The following is a 22,673-nucleotide window of genomic DNA, read 5'->3' on the forward strand; positions in this document are numbered from 1 at the left end:
TGTATCGACTAGGTGTGCATACCAAAGGCACAAATCCTCAAAAACCTGAGTATTTGGCCTAGGCTGATAGTACTGCAATAGTTATTAAGAGAAATAAAAGTACTCATAACAGATTGACTTTTATTAGAGAATGTTTAGCATATGATTTACAAAAGCAATACAGCAGTGAATAGAATTTCCCAATAAAACACGGCCGTGTACAAAAAAAATGTGTGGTTGCAATAGTAGAGAGAATATAGCACTATACATAAGTTCCTACGGGTTTGGGTAGAGTCTGGTTAAAAGAATTCAGTGAGTGGAATGTCTAAAAGGTCCAAGGGCAGGTCAGATCCTAGCCTCACCCTGTGTTTGGCTGGTAGGGCCATGCCAGTCTTCTTCTGCCAATTGCAGCCTCTGGGCTTGGGTCCTCGATGGCGGAGGGTCTTCTCCAGATCCAGGGGATCCTCCAGGGGTTCTGTCAGTGGGAATTCCTGGCATGGTCAGCCACTGTGGTGGCATGGTTCATTTAGCATGCAAATACGCTACAGAGCCATGTGGTTTTCTTTGGTAGAATACAGGAGGGGTTTACCACTGCCTCCTCCCATGCAGTATGAGATGATGCCTTTCAGCATCTTCCTATATCACTGCTGCCCGATATAGGTGTTTCCCAAAGTCTGAGAAACATACCAGCGGGGATTTTAACCAGCAACCTTCTGCTTGTTAGTCAAGCATTTCCCTGTTGCACCATAGATGTTCCAGGTCTAACAATAGAGATGGAGTTTCAGAAGCTGCAATCACATCAGTACCAAAGAGCTGTGATAGTAAATGCTTTAGCTGAACAAACTGCCAGCTACCAGTAGTATTTAAAGATAGATCAAACTCAGCTCTCAAAATGTCATAAGATTTTAAAACACATTCGACTGATCTAATGTGATGACATTGTGGAGGCCCAGTAAGCCCAATAAAAAGAGATGTATGAGCAATCTTCAAACAGGGATTTCCCCACAACGTAAGCTTTTCATGATGGAAAGGATCAAAACTGTCTAGAAACCAAAGTTCTCCATATATGCCTTTCGGCTTTAACCACCAGTAATGAACTAGATCCACGAACAAATGATGAACCGAGCATCTGCCAATGTTTCAATGGAGTCAAATAATAATTTACAAGCTGTGCCCAAGGTATGACTGAAACTTGGGGCTCATTGCTCCATCCTAAGACTGAAGATAGAATAACTGCCCAATTATGAGCCTGAAAATATGGAAAATTGAATCCACCATCTTCAATAGGTAGTTGACGATTACAAAGTGAAAATCTGGGTGGGTGTCCTAGTGATAAGCAGTCATTGACTAATTTATAAACTTGCTTAAAATATGATAAAGGAATATCCTTAGGAAAATGGGCATCCCAGAACATTTCATTGTTCTCATGAGAAGCCTATACACAGGACAGAAAGCCACATCCAGACTGAACATGGTGAAACAGACTAGTTCCAGACTGGCAAAGGAGTAAGACAAGCCTGTATATTTTCTCCTTATTTATTCAACTTATATGTGGAACATATACTGAGAGAAGCTGGATTGGAAGAAGATGAGCGTGGTTTTAAAGTTGGAGGAAGAAACATCAATAACCTGCGCTACACACTCTGATAGCTGAGAATGCAGATGATCTGCAAGCTCTAGTAATGAAAGTCAAGGGAGGGGGAGGGCTACAACTAAATGTAAAGACTAAACTAATGTCTATTGGTACAGCAACCAGCCTCAGAATTTATAATGAAGACACTGAAGTGGTGGATAGCTTCTGCCTTTTAGGATCAACCATCAACAGTTAAGGATCCAGCAGTCAAGAAATACACCACAGACTAGCACTACTCGGGAGGGTTGCAATGGTCCACATCCTTGGAAAGGATTTGCATATCCTTGGAAAGGATATTTAGATGCCATTATGTGTCTATACCTACAAAGGTTAGAATCATTCGGGCAATGGTTTCCCCCGTGACACACTATAGATGCAAAAGCTGGACTTAGAAGAAGCAAGATAGAAAAAGCAATGATGCTTTTGGTGCTGGAGAAGACTTTTGAGGATACCATGGACAGCCAGGAAAACAAACAAATGGATCATGGAACAAATCAATCCAGAATTTTCACTCGAGGCACAAATAGCCAGACTCAAACTATCGTACTCCGGACACATTATGCAAAAAAACCCAGCTCCCTTGAGAAGTCCATAATGCTGGGGAAAGCTGAAGGAAAGAGAAGAGGACGACCACCAGCAACATGGATGGACTCAATTACAACAGCAATTAATGCACCACTGAGAGACCTTAAAGGCCATGCTGAAGACAGATTACCCTGGAGAGAATCTATCTATGAATCTAGCTAAGAGTCAACACTGACTTGACAATACTTAATCAATTAATCAATCAATCAATCAGAATTGGAAGACCTCTTAAAATATATATGAGTCTTAGCATTAGATTAATCTCAACCACATTTATTTTGCCCCAGATTCACTGGAATCATAGTCCACCAATCTAAGTCATTTTTCATTTGAACCAAAAAAATCTGGGAAAATTAATTTTACTAACTGAGAGCTTCCTAGAAATTACTATGCCTAAATAGACAAAATACTCTGGACACCACCTAAAAGCCTAAAACCTGCACTCATCAGGAAAGTCTGTATGAAGGTCTGCATCAAATCCAATTTGCCCCGATTTATGGATAAACCAAACTTTTGAACCAAAGAAATAAGATTAGGAATTGAGACCTCTGGTTCATCAATAAAACAAAGTGTCATCTGCATATAAAATTAACTTGTGCTCAATCCCACCTAGTGTAATACACTTTATATTGTCCAGTTCTCTAAAAGCACAAGCAAGAGGTTCTAAAACCATATTGAAAAAAGAGGAGAAAGATGACATCCCTGATGTGTGCCCTGTTCTAGCCTAATTGAAGGGGACAAAGGCCATTGGTGATGATTTATGAATAAAGAGCCATGTATAGCATAGTAACTCCTCTGATTTCCCCATTGTAATTGACAAACCACCATCTGGTTAAGGTTGGATTCATGACCACGTCCCACCTTCACAGGGATGAGGGGCCTATTAGGAAGGTCCACCAGAGAAAGTTATTGGATCCAATAGGATTCCAAAAAGCCTTGGAGGGATTTAGTGTTGGCTCACCAGGGCAGTAAACATGATCGCTCATAAGTATCCTCTCCGACCCACTCCAGAATTGGCCCCTTGATATACGGAAGATCTACGGGGGCTGAAGCAGCAAGGTAGACAACTGGAACACAAATGGAGAAAGACTCGACTCAAATCTGACAGATTACAACATAGAGTGCATTTGAAGATCTATGCTTAGGCAATACATGAAGCAAAGAAGCAATTCTTTTTTGCACATACTGTGTCTGCAAGCTCATGTCCGGTGGAGTGGTCCAGGGTTGTGTGCCCCTCCTCCCCGAATCAGAATTTGGAACCATCTATGGCATTTTTAATGAGTCTTTTTGTGGACAAAATATCTCATATTTGGGTTATACTCATACCTCACAATTATTGCAGTGTCTGATGCGGAAGTGTCCAGTGACTCCTCTTGTGTGGTTAGGCTGGAACAGTTCCAGTTTGTGACTCCTGAGGATGTGGACAAGCTGCTTGGAATGGTGCGGCCTACCACCTGTTCTCTTGATCCTTGCCTGATATGGCTTATACCATCTGGTAGGGGGGCTGTTGTAGAAGGCCTAATAGAGATTATAAATGGTGCTTCTCTGAGGGAGGGCAGGATGCCTGCTTGCCTGAAGGAGGCAATCATTAGACCCCTTCTAAAGCTCGCATTGGATCCCTCAGAGTTAAGCAACTATAGGCCTGTCTCAGACTTTCCTTGGTTGGGCAAAGTGATTGAGAAAGTGGTGGCCTCTCAGCTCCAGGCAGTCTTAGAGGAAACTGATTCTAGACCCATTTCAGACTGGCTTTCAGGTGGGCTATGGAGATTGCCTTGGTTGTCCTGATGGATGATCTCCAGTTGGGAATCAACAGTGGTAGTGTGACTCTGTTGGTCCTTTTAGATCTTGGCAGCTTTTGATACTATCGACCGTAGTAGCCTTCTGGAGCATCCGAAAGGATTGGGGTTGGGAGGCATTGCTTTGCGATGGTTCTGTTCCTACCTCTCAGGCAGGATCCAGATGGTGTTCTGTGCAGAAATCTGAACTTCTGTATGGTGTCCCTCAGTACTCCATAATGTCTCCGATGTTAACATCTACATGAAACCACTGGGAGATTTAGTGCAGGGTGTTATCAGTATACTGATGACACCCAAATCTATTTCTCCACGTCAACATCATTGGGTGAAGGCATAACCACCCTAAATGCCTGCCTGGAGACCATAATGGGCTGGATGAGGGGTAACAAACTGAGGTTTAATTCAGATAAGACAGAGGTACTTACAGTATTATACTAGGTCAGAACTCAGGAGATGATTTTGATCTGCCTGTTCTGGATCAGGTCATGCTTCCCCAGAAGGAACAGGTAAACAGTCTGGGGGTGGATCCCAACCTCTCTCTGGTGCCCCAGGTTGAGGCAACAGCCAGAGGTGCTTTCTATCAGCTTTGGCTGATATACCAGCTGTGTCCATTCCTTGAGCTAAATGACCTCAAAACCATAGTACATCTGCTGGCAACCTCCAGACCTGACTACTGCAATGTGCTCTATGTGGGGCTGCCTTTGTACATAGTCCAGAAACTGCAGTTGGCACAGAATGCGGCAGCCAGGTTGGTCTCTGGCTGGACCATATTACCCCTGTATTGAACTGGGTTAATAACTACACTGGCTACCGATAGGTTTCCGGGCAAAACACAATGTGCTGGTTATAACCTATAAAGCCCTAAATGACTTAGGCCCTGGGTATTTAAAAGAACGTCTTCTTCGACATGATTCGCACCACCTATTAATATCACCTGGAGGCTTTACACACAGGACTTCTACCCTGAATCTCCATTGGGAGAGAGAGCGTGCGTTCACACACCAGCCAAACTTACCTCAAAGTCCCTTCAAGATCCTTGGACCCACTCCACACACAATTCGGGCTTTGTCTTGCTAATTCTAGCTTATCTCAAGTATTTCTGGGTTTCTAAAATGCTAGTTCTAAGCTACTTTTTCTGAAAACACTGGAGTAAATAGGGAGAGGCACTGACGTAGAATCATTAGCATGATAAGGATACTCTCTTTACAAATGCAGATGTCTCCTATTGCTGATAAATAGGCTGCATAATACTACCAAACTGAGAGTTAGATGTGGCATTCAGGGTCAATTAACTGATTCAATTCCTACAATGAGAGGAGTCAAACAAGGGTGTGTGCTTGCCCCATTACTATTTAGTTACTATATCACTCAGTAGTACATCTTGATTTTAAAAAGGGTTATACACCCCCTAAATTAACACATAGGCATGTCTCACTTCTGTATGCCAATGATATGGTTATTCTTTCACGGTCTGTGGTAGGGCTAAGAAGAGCCCTAAAATCCTTTGCACAATTCTGTGAGCAATAAATATTCGATGTCATCTAATGAGTAATCTACTGGATTGATAGCCCCCCCCCCCCTCTCTCCCCAAATGCAGATGTAGTTCTTCAGTACTCTCCTCACCACCACCACCATTGGCTAGAAGGAAAACACGTGAACCTGCAACAAAAGTAAACCCAGGAGCAGAGGGGAGGTGCTGCTTCCCTCAATGCCGTGAGTTTACTTCAAAGTGGCTTTGCTCAACATTTACCCCACAGCATGAAGCCATGTATGAATAACTCCCTCATCTGGAGAGGTTTGTCTACAGTTGCCTCCAGCTTGTCAGGCCTTCTCCATTGTTGCCCCTAGGCTTTGGAATGTGCTCCCTGTTGAAATAAGAGCCTCCCCATCTCTGACAACTTTCAAAAAGTCTATCAAGAACACATATGTTCACCGAGGCTTTTAATTAGACTTACTGTTTTAATATTTTTAACCTGTTTGAAGTTTTAAATTATTATTATTTATTTACACAGTCAGACAGGTGTTATTGACTGGTTTGTTTTATCCAGACATCGAGTCCTTCCCAAGGATCTGGGATGGCTGAATTTTATTATCAGTGCTGTTGCTGTTATTATAGATATCGTCGTAGAAGATAGGCTGTTCCCAGTAAAGTATTATTATTAATAATAATAATTCAATTTCTATACCACCCTTCCAAAAATAGCTCAGGGCGGTTTACACAGATAAATAATAAATAAATAAGATGGATCCCTGTCCCCAAAGGGCTCACAATCTAAAACGAAACACAAGATAGACACCAGCAACTGTTGCTGGAGGTATTGTGCTGAGGAGGGATAGGGCCAGTTACTCTCCCCCTGCTAAATAAAGAGAATCGCCATGTTAAAAAGGTGCCTCTTTATCAAGTAATCGAGTCCATCCACCTCACTGCTGGACGTTTAATGTTTAAATTTTGTTTTTATTGTAAACTGCCCAGAGACGTTTCGGGCAGTATAGAAATTTTGTTAAATAAATAACCCAAGTCCAAAAGCTTGGGGGAAATCCAAATTCAATCAAAACATGTTTCAAGAACTCCTGATGGATCATGCCAAATGCCTTCACCGTATCTAAATAAACTATAGCTGCTGGGTCATGCTTCTTCAAGGACAAGGCTAATACATCAATCAAGAATTGAATATCTGATCTTTGGTGACCAGATATAAACCTGGTCTGAACTGGATGAATAATGATGGGGAGCACAGTCTGCACCCTACGTTCCAGTGTACCTGTCAATATCTTAGTGTCAACATTTAACAAATAGATAGGTCTATAGCTAGTGAATAAACCAGGATCTTTTCCGGGCTTAAGGAGAATAGTTATATAAGCTTTGTTGAAAGGAGGTAGATACTTACTAAGAGAAATAAATTCAAATCAGTGCATTCTAGAAACCCACCTCTGACAGAGATTAACTGTTTAAATAGTAAATTAGAATCCCTGAGATTAGCCTCTTTTAGGGGTGATATTAACAGCAAGCGGAGTTAGGAAGCTGAGTTAAAAACCACAAAAAGATTTGCAGTTTACATTAAAAGATCTAGAAAGATTATATTTAGCTTGGTCAAAGCTATTCATATGTTGTTAAAGAGAGCAATTTCCTTTTCTTCTCAGGGAGGAGAGTGTGCCACCAATGCAGGTTCAAGAACAACTAATTGAATACGCCTTTCATAAAGGGCAAAACCACAAACCGAGAATGCAAAAGCACTATAACTGCCAAAAATAAACCAAATTAGTCTTGTTTCTCAGAGCCAATCCAGCTGTATTTGGAAACATCAAGATAACCAGCAATTCAAAAGGTCAGGAGGCCTTGACATTAGCTTGTTGACGTCATGTCTTCATCAGTTCATAACCTGATACTCCGACAACTCACATCTGGACCCTCAATGCATGCCTTGTGTAGAATTACTTCTCAACCACATCCTGACTTTAGGTTGGAATAATGGTAATGTCAATCCCTTTCCCCCTCTATCTTCCATCCTCCATTTTGAATAAAGTGACGAATATAATTGCATAGCATAGTTACCCTAGAAACTTAACTTAGCTAAAATGTCTGCACTGCCCTACTCACCAGGTGCCATCACCAATAGTGAAAAGGATCAGGCATGCTCTGTACCTGATGCAGCTATGTGGTAATACATTGTAAAGGCCATGGCAGGCCACACAAACACAATTTTCTGCGGCACCCCCAAACAAATATAACATATTGTCCAGCTTTTTACTCCTTACTAATTCTATATAAGATTCCTCAAAATATTCATTCCAATTCACTATTTAAGGCTCTAGTCCTCAGGCTGATGGTTTGAATCACCAAGCTTGCTTCTTTGTTCTTTTATAGTAATTCTTCATACTGATTCCAAAACCAATCATAATTGCTGCCATTTTAGCTGGTTATTCAGATTCAAGACTACGCAACACGTTAGTTTAGTGTTCCCTGACTCTCTTACACTTTCATTTCATCTAATAAAGAATACTCTAATTTCTTAATAAGGTTTACTTCCTCCTGAGGTGATCGGCCTACATCTTGAATACGTCAATTCAAACTGCAAGTCAAGATTCACATCATGAAATGCAGTCATGAAAACTATTTAGAAAATTAGAATGTCAGGGGAAAGGCTAAGCTAAAAACATGTATGTACAAGTGTCCCAAAAGTCTGTAGCCTGACTAGGAAGGAATGATGAGTCATCACAGGATATACATGTCCTCATATGTTTACACACCCAGCTTCTGCTTCAGATGTTAGCCCCATTCGCATGTAATGGAAAAAGGAATTAAATGGGACAGAGGTTGGATTTCTTGTATGTCCCAATACATGGAACTTCTGCCCTGTTGGAAAAACAACCCAAGGTTCTCTCCCCAAACTCCAATTTGAACCCTCCATCTGTAGTGAGTTTTGCTGCTCCTACCTGATGTTTGCAGCCGGCTGCTGTACATCTGAATTCAGAACTTGAGGCTAGATTCTCCGAAACTGGAGTTGAAGGAGGAAGCTCCTCCCTCCCTCTGTTCTGATTGGCTGCCACAGCTGTCCTTTATGTGAAGGAAGCCTGGCAGCCAGTTCCTCTGCGCACACAGCCAGATCCCCCTTCTTTCGGCTGTAGTTTGGGTCATGGGTGGTACATCCGAAAGCACATGGGAAGGAGGGTGCAACTGTGGGTCCTTTGGACTCTCAGTTTTGCATTATGTGCAAATGCAGTAATTAACTCTTTTGTTTTGCTATAGGTCCTGAAAGTTGACCATGTCCAACAAAAGCCAAAAAATGGAAGATGTGGAAGCCAGAGTGGTCATTAAGTATCTCCAAAAAGGGGGGTTACAGCCTAGAAACATTCACAAGGATATGGTAAGAATAAGCATTCCATCAAGTGAACCCAAGACACACTCTGAAGTGGTACAGCTCAGGCACAAGTTTACCACTCTAATGAAAACTAGCTTATAATATAAATAAGCAAGTTACATCTTCATTAAAACTGGAGGTGCTGCCTAAACCTTTTCTTATGGGCCATTTTGTTATCAGGCTAGCTTGCAATGCCATTTTTGTGAGCTTTAGTGCATCCCATGATCCAGAAACATTGCCATTTTCTTTCTAAAGCTTTCTAAAGAGAAGCTTTAGCTGGCTGCATTCCAGAAATGACAGGTCACTCTGATAAGGCATTTTCCTTGTGCCACCAGGTCATTGCACTACTGCAAAAGGACTAGGAAGATGACCTTCTGATTGCATGCAGAGATTCAGGGCAGACTAAATTAGAGGTACAAAAGAGACAAAAGACAACCGAATGCTGGCTTCCTTTCTCTACTATGAGCCTTTGCTGATAAATCCTCAAGGATGATTTTCTCAGTACCCTTTGTTCTCCCACTTTTCCGTTTTAACAAAATTTGTTTAGTAATGCCAGAGAGAGATTCTTCCTCTCCCATTTCTGTTCAGAGGGCTAATTTCAACAATTAACCTGCAAAATGAGTCTTTTGTTTATGAAGCACAGAGGAGGCACCACCCAGGACATAATCTGATTAGAAATTCATACCTTGTATGGAACATTCCAAAACACTTTAGCTTTCCAAACTCTATCAATCGCCTCCCAAAGAACTAAAATAATGCCTTCAGGTTATCTTTTGAATATAAAAGCCTCTCCCAATGATCCTGAAGCAGCTTTGGCAAGGCTGCATCTGCCTCCTGCTCCTTCATAGCCAATGAGAGGGCAGTCGCTGACATCATGAACCTTTCCAGCAGGAAGCCCGGTCTGTGAACCAGTTCATTAGAACCGGCAGCAGTTTGGTTCATGCTTTCAAACTGGGTCAAAATGATGATGATGATGATGATGATGATGATGATGATGATGATGATGATGTCAACAGACTGTCTGACTTGCAGCATTCCATGTCCACCTTCATGAAATGAAGGTGGATGTGGAATGTTGCAAGTCAGACAGTCTGTGAAGAAGAAAAATGAGCATTGGCGGAATACATCAATGAAAGCCAAGAAGAAATGCTACAGGAAGTGAGTAAGACAGGACTGTTGAAAATGAAGGAATTGGTTGAATTTTAAAAAGCAGATGATGAATCAACGAGAAATATGGCACAACAAACCATTGCATGGTCAGTTCTTTAATGACATGCAATTGGAAGTCAACAATAGCGCAACATAGCAGTGATTAAAGAAGGGGACAATGAAGAAAGAAACTGAAGGTCTCATTTTTGCAGCCCAGGAACAATCACTACAAACAAATGTTATAAAAGCAACAATTGATAAGACCCAGAAAGACAGTAAGTGTTGATTATGCAAGGAAGTGGATGAGATGGTTGAGCACCTTGTATTTTGTTGTAAGAAAATCACACAGACTGATTATAAGGAAGGACACAACAAAGTTGCTGCAATGATCCATTGGAACTTTTGCAAGAATTACAAACTGCCAGCAAGCAAGAATTGGTGGAATCATCCGAATGAGAAGGTCACAGAAAATGAAGAGTCAAAAATCCTTTAGGATCCTTTAGGATTTTTGAATACAAATAGATAAGCATTTAGCGCACAATACGCCTGATCTGACAGTCATCAAGAAGAATCAGGTTCTGATAATTGATATTGCAATCCCAGGGGTCAGATGAGTCTATGAAAAACAATTGGAAAAAATAACTAAATACAAGGACCTTCAGATTGAAACTGAGCGGCTCTGGAAAAAGAAAACAATAGTGGTGCCAATAGTTGTTGGTGCCCTTGGTGCAGTACCCAAAGAACTTGAACACCATCTCGACACCTTGGGCATCAATAAATTTACGACTCATCAATTACAGAAGGCCACACTACTTGGGACAGCACAAAGACTACAACAATATTTTTAATTTTTCTTTAGTTATCCTAGACCCTTTGAAAGGGCCCGATATTTAAAGTACCAAATCCAGTCAATAACATCTGGTAGACTGTGTGTAAATAGCATAATAATAACTAGCTGAACCTGCACAGAGCATCTGTGCATTCTTTAGGGATGGCAATTCCTCCCTCCCCCCGTCTTCTGCCCCAGTCTCTCCGGCCCTCCACCTGACCACTGTCCCAGTCTCTCCGGCCCTCCCCCCGCCCTCTGCCCCAGTCTCTCCAGCCCTCCCCCTCTGCCCTCCGCCCCAGTCTCTCCGGCCCTCCCCCTCTGCTCTCCGCCCCAGTCTCTCAGGCCCTCCCCCGCCCTCCACCCCAGTCTCTCCGGCCCTCCCCCGCCCTCCACCCCAGTCTCTCCGGCCCTCCCCCCGCCCTCCGCCCCAGTCTCTCCAGCCCTCCCCCCGCCCTCCGCCCCAGTCTCTCCGGCCCTCCCCCCGCCCTCCGCCCCAGTCTCTCCGGCCCTCCCCCTGCCCTCCGCCCCAGTCTCTCCGGCCCTCCCCCTCCCCCGCCCTCCGCCCCAGTCTCTCCGGCCCTCCCCCGCCCTCCGTCCCAGTCTCTCCGGCCCTCCCCCCTGCCCCAGTCTCTCCGGCCCTCCGCCTGCCCTCCGCCCCAGTCTCTCTGGCCCTCCCCCCTGCCCCAGTCTCTCCGGCCCTCCCCCGCCCTCTGCCCCAGTCTCTCCGGCCCTCCTCCCGCCCTCTGCCCCAGTCTCTCCAGCCCTCCCCCCGCCCCCTGCCCCAGTCTCTCCGGCCCTCCCCCCGCCCTCTGCCCCAGTCTCTCCAGCCCTGCCCCCGCCCCCTGCCCCAGTCTCTCCGGCCCTCCCCCCACCCTCTGCCCCAGTATCCTCAGCTTTTTGTCCCTGGCTGTGCTTTCCTTTCTGGCCAGGTGTGGCTTTACCACCTGCCGGACCAGGCTGCTCTCTTTTGTCCGTGGCCACCGGCAGCACTTTCATTCCTGGTCAGGCATGGCTCCACCTCCCACCTAGCCAGGATGCTCTTGCTGGTGCAGCTCTACTGCCACCTTCACATCTTCCTTGCGGCTCAGCCGCCTCCCTGGGCTGGGCTGCCGACTCTTCCATTTCCTCCTCCCCCCCACCCAACTCTGCCTTTCCTTCGTTCCCCCAAGTCTGCCAATTCCTGCCTGCCTCCCTCACTGCCACTCCCTCCCAAGGTAATGGTTCCAGGCATCCTGACACATCCAGACGCAGTTCCCTACCCGGTCGGCCGTAAGAGAATTAAATATATAGATGGATGGTGGTGGTGGTGGTGGTGGTGGTGGTGATGATGATGACAAATTAATAAACTTTGTTAGCAAATAACAAATTGTTCTCTATAAGCTCATGCCTCTGCCTCCAGGTGTTCTCTTATACCTGCAGAAGGGGGAAGATCGGAGCAAACAATTCAGGCTCCACCCACAGCTGCCATTTGCCACTCTTCCCTAATCTTCCCCTCCCTCCACCTGGCTCAGCATCAAGTGAAAAGGAATTTGCAAATTAATTTATTAAAAATCCCTTTGATCCTATGTGGTTCACTGAATGACTCTGATTAGATTGACTTTATAAAGATGAAGTCATACTAAAGAAATGGATCTCCTTTCCGATTCATTACAGGGAAGACTAACCAGGCACATAACATACTGGCTGCATATCTTCATCTTCCCCTTCTTCTTCTTCCTGGGAATAAACGGTTAATTAATTTGGATATTTGTTCAAGTTAATCATCTTGAAGAACAGGGATTATGATAGCCATCTGCCCCATTTTCTAGCCAGAGCTATTTGTAACCATCCAAAGAAATCTGTCAAATTTTACTTATATAACACTGGTATGCAAATAATCCCATTAAATTAATGTGTTTATTCATAATACATTCCTAATACCATAAGTCACAGATTGTTTTAAAACTTTATCATTAGAATGTTCTTCAAGGCACTTACCTATTTGACAAGCAGTGAGTATGAGTGAGATTTTGATTGATTTCTTAAATGCTTTTTTGTATGATGTATTCTGGTATCAATAAAAATTATGACAACAAAAGCAGTAAGTATCATCTGCATTTTCATTAGAGATGAGCAAGCCCCCCCCCCTTACCTTGAATTAATTCAGAATTGATCCAAGTTCTTAAAAAAAAAAAAAAAAAACTTGGCTCATTTTTCCAAGCCAATGTGATGCTTTGAAGAATACTCATTCCACCAGTCCCAAAAGGCCTTCCCACCAATTCCCCCACAAAACACCTTCTCCCTCCTTCTTTTTACTTACCTGCCAAAAATTGCAGCAGCTCAGGGAGACTTACTTCTTCCATAGTCTCCCAGGCTTTGCTCCCTAGTGTACTGCCAACCACTCAAAAGCAGGCTAAAGAAGCCCAGTCCACTAAGGAAGCCCAACCTAAATCTCTGGGTCATCTCGGAGAGACCACATTACTCCTCTGCTGATGGAGCTTCACTGGCTGCCAATAGGTTTCCAGGCAAAAAACAAAGTGCTAAGTGCTAACATCTGCTGAGATACGATCCTCCCCATCTCTGGCAATTTTTTAAAAAACACCTGAAAACCCATACTTTCACCCAAGCTTTCCCAGCTTTTTAAAACTATCTGTTTTTAATTTTATGGCTGTTTTCAAATTGTTGCATTGTTTTAACTTTTATATGAGTTTTAATTGTTTTTATGTTAACGACCCAGAGATGAAAGTTTGGGCGGTATAGAAGTTTTAAATAAAATAAAATAAAATAAAATAAATAAGGTTAGCGAAGCAAGCGCTCCGCTAACCCAATTTTGGCAATTGTGAGTCGCCACGGTGCAGCTCTGCGCTGTGGTGACTCACAAGGAGACCCTGGACCAGGAGGCTCCAACAAGTCTCCCGTCCTCCGGTTCTCCCCAGAATGCCCGTGTACTTTTGTGGGGCGTTTCTGGGACTTCCTGGGGCCAGGCAGCTTCCAATCGCCTCTGCCCTTACCGGCTCCATGACAGAGCCAGTAGTCATGTGGGCAGCCAATCCAGCTGCCCAGGGCGAGTTCACTGCTCATCTGCGGGGAGAGTGTCCGCTCTCCCCACAGAGCTTGGTTAGGCTGTATGCACGGATCATGTGCAGAGCCTCCTCAAGTGTCAGGGCAACAAACAGGGTTGGAGACACACCTCCTCTCCTCTCTCCACAGTTTGCTGCTGCTGCTCCCTCCACCCTAGAGCAATAAATAAAAGGAACAAGGCTGGTGTTTGTAGAGGCTGGTGAACATGGATTTTGAGAAAGGCAGGGGCTGATGGAGATGTGAGGAGGGAAGCCAGAAGTTCTTCTCTAGCACAGATTTGAATCTGAACTGGAGAATTATTTTGACTTGACTCTCATTGGAGATGAGGTTCTTCTTCAAACCTGACTTTGGAGAACTTTTTCTGGCAGCAATTATTTTCATTAAAAGGCTTTGAAACTGTTCAATTAATTTGCACCAACAATGGGGGCCAAATTTGAATTAGGGGAATTTGGAATACAGCCCCATCCCTGTTCATAAGAACATAAGAACAGCCCTGCTGGATCAGGCCCAAGGCCCATCTAGTCCAGCATCCTGTTTCGCACAGTGGCCCACCAGATGCCATTGGGAGCCTACAGTCAGGAGTTGAGGGCATGCCCTCTCACCTGCCATTACTCCCCTGCAACTGGTACTCAGAGGCACCCTGCCCTTGAGGCAGGAGGTGGCCTACAGCCCTCCAACTAGTAGCCATTGATAGACCTCTGCTCCATGAAGTCATCCAAACCCCTCTTAAAGACATCCAGGTTGTTGGCTGTCACCACATCCTGTGGCAGAGAGTTCCACAAGTGGATCACGCGTTGTGTGAAAAAGTACTTCCGTTTGTTGGTCCTAGACCTTCTGGCAATCAATTTCATGGAGTGACCCCTGGTTCTAGTGTTGTGTGAGAGGGAAAAGAATCTCTCTCTCTCTCTCCACTTTCTCCACACCATGCATGATTTTATAGACCTCTATCATGTCTCCCCGCAGTCGTCTTTTTTCTAAAGTTCAAAGTCCTTACACCAATAAAAGGCAAGCCCAGATCCTTCCAATTTCTGTCTGGGTTCATATCAGCTAATATCAGTTCTTGCCTATTACCACCAGCACTCTCAGCCAGCCTTCCTCCCTTCCTCGCTGCTTCCTTCACAAGCTTCTGTTGTGGTGGAACAGGGCACTAAGATCTCTCCGTTCAATCTTCCTTCCTTCTCTCTGGAAGCCTCTGCCTCCCTTCTTTGCTCTCCATCTCTCATTGAATGTTTTGCCTAGAATCCTGCAACAGCAGAATCCCAAGTATAATGAAGACTAGGAACTATAGTTCACCAGGGCTCTTTAGTCCATAGTATGAACTCTGAAACCCCAGAGAGCTTGTGTCCCATAGCAGCATGGCTGCTGTAACCAATTCTTTACATGTAACATCAAAAATGAACAAAAATAAAGAAGAGTGCTCACTTTTACAAGTGCTAACTGTTTTAACTTCTGGATCATTATTGCCAGCCCCACAAAAAATATAGAACAGTTTCCAGGACAGGGGGTATGGTTTCTGAGTAGATTTGAGCCCTGGCACAAACTTTTTAGAAACCAGATGTGGTGCTGAAGTGGGTACTGTAAAACTGGAATAAATGTATATGCCAGGCTGAACACAGCAGATATCTAAATGGGTGCAGGCATGTCTCAGCAATGCCTGGGCAACACTAGGTAAGTCATACTTGATTATGATATCATCACAGAATGCCAGGACTTGAAAACATCAGACTTACTGTACCCTTCACACCACAAATTCAAGGCAGCTGGGTATCATGGGAGCTGTTCCCATGATGCCGAAATGTTCTTGATGTACATGGTATGGGCGCATTGAAGAACTCTACCAACCCTACAGAATTCACACAAATTAGGTCCTTCTGGCCATGTCCTCTGTCTCACACACAGGTCAGAGGAAGTGCAGGTTATAAAAAGTGCCTGATTTGTGGCATAGAGGGTTGTGTCTGCTCCCGCAATGTGACAGTGCCATTGCTGCATGCCAGGACCTAAAAGTCTCCAAGCAAGCATGAAGCATCATTCTATCTCAGATTTACTTTGTCAATATCTGGTGGCTGTGTATCTAGGACATTAACTGAGCGACCCCAGATTATATCTGCATTAACTAGGAGTGATGGATTTCTGTCACTTCTCGGAAAAATACACATGGAACTAGCCCTATCTCCTGAAACTTTGCAGCTTCAGCTGTAAGGCATAGCAAAAGAATTAGCTTCTTTATAGAAGAGAATTGTAGCAACATGCAGGATCAAGAAAGTATCATCCCATCAGAAGGCTGGAGAGTCAATAATGATTTGGCAGCTACTTCTGTGTTATATGGCATGATTCCAAGAACTACAGACTTTCTTATCATCAGATGTGTGAAGAAAACATTCCATATCAAGTGACCAAAGTGAGAGGTGGAAACATTTATAAGTTATATCCAGCATCATTAGTCTGTTTATAGTGTCTTCATCTTCCAAGTATATTCCTTTGACAAAGGTTTGAATGGTAAATTTTATTGGCAGATTACAGAAATTACAAATCTGAGGCAAGTATTTCTAGAAAGCAAATGCTTGAATAAAATGGGAAAATCTTCAAAATCTGGCACAAAGTCTGGATAATCCTCCAGCTCGCTGGCATCTACAATTTCCCATGGAGGACTTCATAAGGTCGTAAGGAAACAAATTGCGATTGGAAAATGGAGACATGGCAATGGTTTCCCAGGAAGTGGGCCTGATAGCTTGCTCCATGCCCCATCCCTTACCCCAAAACCTTGCATTAGCCAGCAAGTTTAATAAAAATAGGTTTATCTTGTATTTAGTGGCAAGTGAGGGAAGAGCTGTATAGTTTTGCTTTGCTTGCTGCTATGTATAGGTGGCCCACAACAAACATTATGCAATTTCAAGCTATCTTTCTTAGGAGACTAGACTCCAAACAATTATTTGCAACATTTAATCACTTTAACCATTAGTTTAATTGATTAAAACTTTTAATTGATGGGAAAAGGTATCCTTAATTTGGCAGCACAGTTTTAAAATTATTGAAACAAATATTTATAAAATGGCAAACATGACCTTCAAAGAGGAAATCCTCCCTTTTCTCTTGCATACGAGGAAATCCTAAGATGAGGCCTGCTGTGATTGCTGCTTCTTGGCTCCCTGGCTCTGAAGACTCTCTTCCTCAGCTCCTCCCTCAACTTCTCCTGCCGCCTGTCTCTTCAAGTAATATCAGCTCCTTTAGCTGCTGCTCCTGAAGCTCTCCTGGCTTCTCTGCTGGAGAAGAGTCTGACATCTTCTTTGGCACATCCATCCATAGCCATATAATTATCCCCATCTGGCCAAAAGCTAGCCTCCTTTTATACACCTCTAGTCCATAAGCTTTCCAAGAGGATTAGAGAAATGGTAAATTCAGGCACCTTTTTGATAGGATTTCAAGCCAGACTTCTGACTGGACCTTTTAGGACACTTCTGGACCAATGATCATTGGGTCACTACTGCCCTCAAACCCTGTCTCTCCCCAGACACTGAGGGGAGCTCTCACAGATCTAAACAACAAATTAACCCCATAAATGCTGGCTAGGACTGAATTCTCCAGAACATTGAACATGTGTAGCAGTCTTCTGATCTGTTTTTAAAGCAATAATGGGAGTCTGTAGATCGGAATGACAAAAGGAGATGCCACATAACCCTTTCATTCCCAGCCATTTTTTTGTTCAACCCCCCTCTTCTCCCCACCCAGCAACGTTTCTCTGCAAAGAAGAAAAAAATATGTTATCTGTAGTATTGGTAGAAAAGCAGTTTTGGGAAGACAGTTTTGGGTGGGGAAGCCTGCAACGATTTGAATGTATATATCTTCCCCATATACTTTGCAATAGAAGCCTTGGAACAAGGAGATGGAGGGAGGAAACTCAACATATAACCTTGGAGGGAAATGGTTCTATATAAATACTACCTCCTTACTACAGCTGTGACAATTTGGACTGAGATGAAAGAAGGAAATGATGAAAAAACAGCAATAATAGGAAACTGTTATAGATCTCCCGGGCAAAATTAGGGGGAAGAACAGGAAGCACTTATGTGTTTAAAGACACTCTGGACATTGATCACTGCAGTTTCAATTATGCTGACATTTACTGAGACAAAATAAACCACATTCCTTACTGTACACAAGACACTCATAGCATGAGGTTTCCTGACAAGCCGACCACATAAGATGCTTTAAAACACTATTTGCTCTTGGACTGTACCATAATTGTAACATTGTGAATGCCATGGATGGATAGATATAGACAGCTAGAAAGATCCACTGCACATCTTGAAGACTGCACTATCAAATTGTGCAGTAAGATGGAAGAAAAATCAGCAACACTTGGTAAATGTGTTCACAGTATTGGAAATGCAAAGGACTCTGAGCCAGCTCTCATGCTATGCCCTACAACAGATACAAATGAAATTAGAATGAAATTAGATATTAGAAATACAAATTAGAATGAAACCAAAGTCCAGTATTCTGTGCCAGCCAGATGCCTCTGGGACTCTCACAAGTAGAACTTGATGTTCACAGCCATTACCATGGATTGTTCCTAGCACTGGAATTATACTGCCTCTGGAAAAGAAAGTTTGTTTGTCTGTTTGTTTGTTTTTAGACCCGTTTTAAACATTCATGCCCAATGAATGTATCCCCAAACATTCGTTCCTCTAAACTCTCATAGCTAGTAGCCATTGGTAGACTGTTGCTCCATGAATTTGTCCAATTCTTTGTAAACTAATCTAAACTTGTAGCAGTTTGCTCTGTGGAAAATAAAATGGATTTCAATGTGCATTTATCACATACAATCGACTTCCAAGACACCTTGAGTGATTCTTGCATCGGGATGTAAATTGGTCATGCAATGGAGTTCCATAAGTGTGAGTAGGTGATATTATTTCCTTCCAGTCAACCAACCTGTTTGCAGGTTCTGTTCAAGATGCTGGTTGTAAATGATTGGGGCCACAGTATCTGCCTCCTCTACACAACGTTCTCCAAAAACTCTTACTTTGGAGGTCCTTCTCTGTGTCCCCATCTGAGTTGTGGCCCCCAGTTTATGCAACAGTCTCCCCAGTGAGTTACTGTATGTCTAGCCCCATCACAGACCACCTCTCAGCAGGCAGCAAAGACTGTTTTACTCCAGAATGCTTTTAAGTGACATTGCCTCTTTTATAGTGCTTTAACTGCAGTTATTTTAATCATTGCCTGTCAAGGATGTTCATGTACATCCCCAACATATGGAATCTAGCATTGCATTAAAAGTTGTGGATTCTTCGTGTTTAGGGGATTGCTAAAAGGATTAGAATACAGCACTGGAAGGATGGGAAGGTAAAGAAGAGGAATTTTCAGCTATATGGTTGAATTTTAATGAATTGTTTATGCTTTGAAAACAAAAGATATATATCCTTAGAAGAAGATCTTTTCTTTTTCTTCCTTCTTTTTTCCTAAGTAGGTTGTATTTTATTACATTATGCTTAAGGGATTTCTTTTTCTTCTCTTTTTTCAGTTATATTCACATATACAGGATAATTGTTATCTTTGATTATGTTATATGCACTGTTGCAATCTTATTGAAATAAAAAGAAGAAAGGGGGAATTTAAATGATTTTTTGCTGGTTATATTTGTGACTTTGTTGGTTATATTTGTGACTTTGTTCTCATGGCACTAATGAGATGCCATGAGAAAACTTTTTGTAGAATGGTAGGATACCAAGAATTGTAATAAATAGTAATTAATAATACAAAAAATTGGCAACCCTAAGGGGAATCATGGAGAAATTTATACTTCAGATGGCATTCTCTAGCTAATTATTTTAGTATGTCTGGTAACATTATACTGGTTCCAGTATCATCTTAAGATGCAAGTCAGAAAGCAGGGTGGCAGGGATAAATAAAGTACAGTAAGAATTCTCACGAAGGCATTATAATATTTTAAAACTATTTTAAATTCAGCCCTTCAGTAAATCTAGATTATTGTGGCTTTCTCAAGAATGTAATTTTACTGTTTTGTTTTGTTTTCTATTGGAAGATGAACCTCCACTGTTCAAAGGCCAAAGGAGATGTGAAGATGGTAGATCTATCTCTTTATGTGTGGGTCTGTCCCAAGTACATCAGTAGTACATTAGCTGGGAGTGGAGAGCAAAACAGGCACACTCTATAGCTTAGCACCCCAGTTTGCTCCCCCTGGATGCATTTTCTTCAGCTGGGATAAACACACTTTGGGGGAACCAAGTGCTGCCAGGCAAACTATGGGTGAGTGGGGAGGAGTATATATAAGAATATCCATGTGGCCAAATAGGTTCCCGCTTGTATCAAGGACTCCTCCAAATGCTGTTAATCCATATTTGTCATAGGGGTTATCACACACATAGTTTCCAACTAATAAAAAACAGACATTGTTTTCTTAGCAATTACATAGTGATTATATAAGTGCCTTAACTGCCTTAACATGCTTAACTTGCTTAATCCTTTAACCTTTTCCAAAATGTTTTTAGTAACCAAAGATGGCTATCAGTATCTTAAAATATAAGTATACTGCAGGCCATGCTTCAAAGTGCATTTCCCAGATGATGTCTGAGGAAAATGTGATATTCATTTCAGCAGAAGTAGATGCTGGGATATGTATTTTCTGGAACGGAAATGACGAGACTTCAAAGGTGGAATTAGGACAGCCCCTTGTGTGGGCGGAAGGCAATTTCTGCTCACACAAAGAAGTGGTCTGCAGCCTACACACATACTTTGCTATTTTGCAGATTTCACTGACCCTCAGGACAGGAGTGGATTTTCAGAGGGCCCAAAAGGGTAAACGAGAAAGCCTCATTGCATAATGCACAACTGCAAGTCCACTCACAGTTCTTTGGATCCTGCCCACTGTCCACTCCCAACAGTGAACACAAGCAGAGGCTAGTAATAATAAGATCAAACTGTTATTCCATAGATTAAAAAACATTTTGGACAATTTACATTTGCATTGACAATCAATATGTTAAAAGCAGTCAAGTTCCCCTCTCCCCCCCACCCACCGTGCCAGGACTAGCTCAACCACACAAGCAACCCAAGCCATATTTTGTAACAACTTCTTCAGATAGCCTGAGATAGAAGCACATAGCTGGCGTTCATTTTCCCATCAACCCATAGGTTATTTCCATAAGATATAACCAGAAGAGCAAAAGCATCCACGTTAGCAAAAGCTAGGTAACTTTGGAATGCAGCATTTCCCCAAAGAACTATAAAGCATATAGCTAGATTGTGCAAGATTTATTTCTAAAAACACAAGAATGGTTGTGCTGGATCAGATTTCAGGGCTATTCACACGACCGGGCATGGAAACAAGTGGGTGGGGGAAGGCGGCACAAGTCTTACCTTTCCCCCAGACTATCACACACACACACATGTTGCTGGGAGTGTGGACTGCACTCCCAGATGAGCAGTGCACAACTCTGGACACCATGTCCTGGCCTCTGGGCATCCCACAATGCACCTCATGCTGAGCACAGTGCATTGGGGGATTCCCCCAGGAGACCTGTACTCTAGGCACCCTGTGTGTGTGGCTGGGCTGGAAGCAGCCACATATACAGAGAGCTGGGTTTAATGGTGCACTGGAGCCCTTAATCCAGGCTAAAAGCCAGGCTAAAAAGCCAGGCTAAGCAGCACTGCTCTGCCAGGATCCTGGTGGTTCTCATGCACAGCCTGGTTTAACCCAGGCTGGACTTCCCTACCCTGGTTTAGGCTGCATGTAAGAACAGCATATCCATCTCATTCATTCTGTTTTCAACAAATATATACATAAAATTACCTGAAATAGGTAACTTAACATTGGTTAAAAGCCTATTGGGGAGCTCTGAAAAGGAAGCTAAGTCAAGAAACAGAAATATTCTGCAGCACACTTACTTGGTACAGAATGGTAGAAATTAGAAATCCCTGTTCATCTCAGCAATGAACTTAGAAGGTGGCCTTAAACAAACCACTAGGCCTGTTCACACACTCATAAAAATCAGAGTAGGACACATTGTACCCTGGTTGGCACGATTGTGTGAACTCATGAAAATCCCTCCAACCCAGCTTTTGTACTTTGGTCTTAACCAAGATAGAAAGAGAGGAGAGCTCTCCTACCTTGCTTTTCTGGACATATGGATCCATTTACCCATTTTGTTTATCCACCAGGACCCAGACAGCCTGGAAACAATACAGAGTTGTGACTACAAGGACTGCCATCCATGAATGTGCCACTCTGCAAAGTGCACTCTATAGTCCTATGACTACAGCTGCTTCAGTAGGGCTGGGCTCACCTCCTGGTCCTTCATGGCCAATCATAGCACAGCTTCTGTAATGAGGCTTTCCAGTTTACCGACAGCACAGGTGAGGAAGGCCAGGAAGGTTTTCAGAGGACTTGCCATGCTTCCAGCTCCCAGTTTAAGCAATGGACACCTCACCTGGCTTATCTGTGTGTTTCCTGGGCTTGCTGACTTAAATACAGGTTCTGATCATTTGCTGCAACTGGGGTAGGAGCTCTCTAATCCACCCCCAAATGGTTATGTGAACAGCAACTTCCCCATCTGCAAGATGCTGCTGCTGCTAGCCTATTTTACAAGACTGCTGTAAAGGTTATTGGCATTCTATGGGAAATGTTCCAGAGCCAGTGCTGATGGGAACAAGGATAAGGGCTTTCTCTGGGGCAGCTTCCTGGATGATGAACTTGCTGACTAGAGATTCATCTTGCCACAGTCTTGAGCCAGTTTGGATTGTTAGAGAGCTTGGAGGAGAGATGT

General features: G+C 43.1%; 1 long non-coding RNA gene across 1 annotated transcript; it reads right to left on the bottom strand.

The window, feature by feature from the left end:
* Nucleotides 1-16,431: 16,431 nt before the first annotated feature.
* On the bottom strand, nt 16,432-22,314 carry LOC128341201 (uncharacterized). The gene is made up of 3 exons (XR_008314257.1): nt 22,194-22,314; nt 22,018-22,080; nt 16,432-18,483 (listed from the first exon to the last, which is right to left on the bottom strand). It is a non-coding gene; the product is annotated as an uncharacterized LOC128341201 (long non-coding RNA).
* Between the last annotated feature and the right edge of the window lie 359 nt (nt 22,315-22,673).

The sequence above is a fragment of the Hemicordylus capensis genome, chromosome 1 (genome assembly GCF_027244095.1).
Source record: "Hemicordylus capensis ecotype Gifberg chromosome 1, rHemCap1.1.pri, whole genome shotgun sequence".
In the NCBI taxonomy this organism is placed as follows: Eukaryota; Metazoa; Chordata; class Lepidosauria; order Squamata; family Cordylidae; genus Hemicordylus; species Hemicordylus capensis.